The sequence below is a fragment of the Micropterus dolomieu genome, linkage group LG02 (genome assembly GCF_021292245.1).
Source record: "Micropterus dolomieu isolate WLL.071019.BEF.003 ecotype Adirondacks linkage group LG02, ASM2129224v1, whole genome shotgun sequence".
Classification (NCBI taxonomy): Eukaryota; Metazoa; Chordata; class Actinopteri; order Centrarchiformes; family Centrarchidae; genus Micropterus; species Micropterus dolomieu.
The window spans coordinates 13,228,624-13,232,905 of NC_060151.1; positions in this window are offsets into that span (position 1 = coordinate 13,228,624).

Here is a 4,282-nt window from a genome sequence, read left to right on the forward strand (position 1 = left end):
GCATCCTTAAATTTAGCTACAGCACTATCAGACAGACATCTTGTATTGAAATTTTTTCCCAATGGCGTGTAGTTCAGCAATACAAACTCAAAAGTTATCAAACAGTGGTCAGATAAAGAGGGATTCTGTGGGAACACTATTAAATGGTCCATTTTAAATACCGTATACCAAAACAAGGTCGACGGTGTGGTTAAAACAGTGAGAGAAACCAATGGAATCTAACAGAGAGATAAACGCAGTACTCATTCTCAACGTCCACATGAATATTAAAATCTCCTACAATAATAACTTTGTCCGTTTTAAGGACTAAAGTTGACCAAAACTGCAAATTCAGATAAGAATTCAGAGTACGGGCCAGGTGCTCTGTAAACTATAACAAATAGAATTGGTTGTAGTGATTTCCAACTTGGGTGCGAAAGACTAAGAACAAGGCTTTCAAATGAGTTATAATTTAGTTTAGGTTTAGTAGGTTAGAGTCGAAGATAGCTGCAACTCCACCTCCTCGGCCTGTGCCTCGAGGAATGTGAGGATTAATATGACTGGGAGGGGTGGATTCATTTAGGCTAACATATTCTCCATCACCCAGCCAGGTTTCAGTAAGACAATATAAATCAATATCATAATCCGATATTAATTAATTTACTAGCATTAGTGTTGTCTATACTGTAGTTTGTGTCTGATTTTATTTTATTATTATTTTATTATTGTGTTATGGTATTTCTGTACGAGTAAGCACATTGTGAGCAATGTACAATCCTGAGTCGAATTCCTTATATGTGTACACATACCTGTCGATAAAGCGGATTCTGATTCTGATTTAGAAGAGAGAGATCTGATGTTTAAGAGTCCACATTTAATTCTCCGATTCTTTTGCACTTGTCAACATTAATCTTAGTGACCCCTGATTGGCGTAACCGGGAGTCATTACCGCCGACATGAATAACAATCTTTCTGTATTTACGTTTATCCTTAGCCAGCAGTTTCAAATAAGACTCATGTCGCCCGCTCTGGTCCCAGGGATGCACTTAACTATGGCTGCTGGCGTCACTAACTTGCCAAGCTGCCAATGATCAGAGTTGGTTTCTCAGCGGGTGTGTCGCTGAGTGGGGAAAATCTGTTAGAAACGGGAACAGGTTGGTGGTGACCCGTGAATGCTTACGACTATTCATTCTTCGGACAGTCACCCAGCCACCCCTTCCCGGCTGCTCGGGAGATGACGATAATTTCTTTGTATTGCCTGGGTAATCATGGTATCCATGTACTCAGGAGTTACAATTAATATTTAACAGTTTTCTTAATTTGTATAGGGTTGTAGGGGTTTTCTTTTCCCTAATGTCATGAAAAAGGTTTGACTTATGAACACTTTGTGAGAAAATTAACAGTATAACATGATGAACAACATTTTAGTGATATTTGCTGTTTTTTAAAAAAAATGTATTTGGGTGAAAAAACTGTTGCCATACAGACTTAATAAAAAAGCAACTAACTTATGTAATGTTTATCCACCTATTGTGTAAATTATAGTGAAACATGAAACTCTTGGAGGAATCACTCATGTACAGTAAACACTGATTCTCCAGTTTCACCAAACAGTAACTGAGATCCAAGTCAAATCCAGTTCCTCCCTTGTGAGGAGGAGTCAATGCAAAACTCAGATGTCTTCCACCTCTACTTATCTGACTGCAGAGAGGATGACAGAGAACAGTGGACACGCAGTTTAACATGATGGACTATAGGACAGGACTGCTGCTTTTAACTGTCTGCTGGGCAGGTGAAGATCTTCACTGATCTTAATGTGACATATTTTAATTTATCCTACTAATGTAATGCATTAAATGCATGTCTTTCTTCGATATGACAGGTGTTCATGGTCAGACTCTGACAGAATCTGAACTAGTGGTTAAAAGACGTGGAGAATCTCTCAGATTGACCTGTACAGCCTCTGGATTCACATTCAGTGACTACGAGATGAGCTGGATCAGACAGGCTCCTGGAAAAGGACTGGAGTGGATCACTTATATCAGTAGCGGTGATGGTAGCAGCAAACACTACTCTCAGTCAGTTCAAGGCCGGTTTACCATCTCCAAAGACAACAACAGACAGCAGCTGTAGTTTTTTTTTATAGTACTTAAATCATATACTTTATGTTGCATTACATGTTTTTGTAAACTGTTCCTGAGAAACCTTATTACATTACGTATGAACATATTAAAGAAAAACACAATAAAGATCACTTTTTTATAAAAGACAGCACAACACTATGGTTGTTGAAATTACACTAACAAAAAGAAAGACTAAACATTTCTATACATGTCTACAAATTTAGATGCATTAATGTCTGTAAATTGTGTGGAATCTAAAGTTAGTTATAATATGAGAGTGAAAATAATTTCGTGCAGCTTCATAAAATCACTAGAGGGCAGTCAGTGTCAAGTTTCTCTCTCCTCTGTTTCTAAAAGGAGACACTCAGATCTGGTGTTCTCATTGATCTTAACTGACCGACACTTGAACCCTGGACTGAACTAAAGCTTAACACTCCTGCTGCTCATGAACACTGGATACTGTGATAGTTGATGCTTTTCTATTCTAAACATAAGTCATGTGTTAACTTGATTCAGCACATTTTGAATATTAAAGTTTGACTGTAAGGTGTTTACCATCAGCAGTGACTGCAGCCCCATCTGTCAGTGTCAGTTCATCTCAGCAGAAAAGAAGTTGATCTCAAGATGAAGAACCCTGAAGGAGCTGCTCCACTAGAGTCTGTAAATGGGTAGTTGACAAATACGGAGTAAAAAAAACATTTTCATCTAAAACACAATATTTGTGTAAAATCTGATTTTTAAAATAATATAAGGGGTCACTAATTTTGTTCATTCTTTCCCTGTTTTTTATTTTTTTTATTTTTGCTGAACTGCACTGGAAATGTGTCCTAGTGTGACATAACAAAATTAAGAAAAAAAAGTCTTTAATAATATACAAACATGAAAGAGATTCATCTTAATTGTAAGACCCTTTTTTCATATACTGTTATTTATTGGCTATGAAATATAGAATAACACTATTTTTCCCCATGAATTGAACTTGGACTTGCACCGTTTGAATAAAAGTAAAAGTAAACTTTGATGTCATCCTTTCAAAACTGTTGAAAGTTTTACAAATTTATGATGAGTGATCACTATGTCTCTCCTGCTGAAATACTGAACTGTTTTTATTAAAGATATTTTGAGATAAACACACATTTTTGGTTCTTTTATGTGTGTCACACTATAGGACAATAATGGTAGTCATTGCATTAAAGAGGACATAAATGGTATTACATTAAAGCTGTTTTATTTAACTTTCAATATGTCATGTTGAATTAAACAATATCAATTTCAACCGTATTTTAAAAAACAAAACAAACAATTTTTCATCGACATAATCAAAGTTGACTCCTTGATAAAGCAAACCCAGCGAAATTTTGTAATTGTAATGTAATTTTGATAAAAAAAAACAATATCAATGTCACCCAAGTTGTTCAAAAACTAAATTATTTATTTATTTTTTTCTTTCTTCGTTGTTCTCTTAGGACCTACTCCTTTCTGTGTGGATCCCTGTTAATTTTCTCTCTATACTTCAGTGTCCTCTCTCTCTCCCAACCATTTATCTCCCTCATTTATTCCTATCTAAAAAAGAAAAAATGAAGTTTCACATTTCACATTACTTATTTTCATGACACTTTATACCAGTACAAATTTTCTGCAAAAATAGCTGTGTTTTTTACTGTAATTTTTGCATTTAAAAACACAAAAAATTTATACAAAAGAATACAAAGGAGTTAAACAAATCTGAATTAATAATTTAAAATGCATTTTAAAGAGACTTTGTCCTCTTGTGTGACATCTTTGTCCTCTGACAGTTACAGGTGTGGCACCAGAGGATGAGGATGGATGTTTCAGCCTGTTTGTGCCAGTTAATGACCATGCTTTACCTAGCTAACCTGTCATTAGCAGTTAGCGGCACACGTTAGCTACATTTTCTATAATTATGTACTTTAACATACAGTTTTGAATTAAAAAATATAATTTAGGCCTGTCACACCAAAGTACAAAAAAACATAACACTTTTATAGCGGTTTGGAAAAAGCTAAATATTTGAACTATTCTGAGACCAAAACTTACCATGTGCACATCATGGGCTTCAGAACCATTAAAGTGAATGGGGTTTTTCAACTAAATAAGGTTGTCTGTTGAATTGGCCGATTAAATTAAGATATGGTGTCACACTACAGGACGTGGTTTTC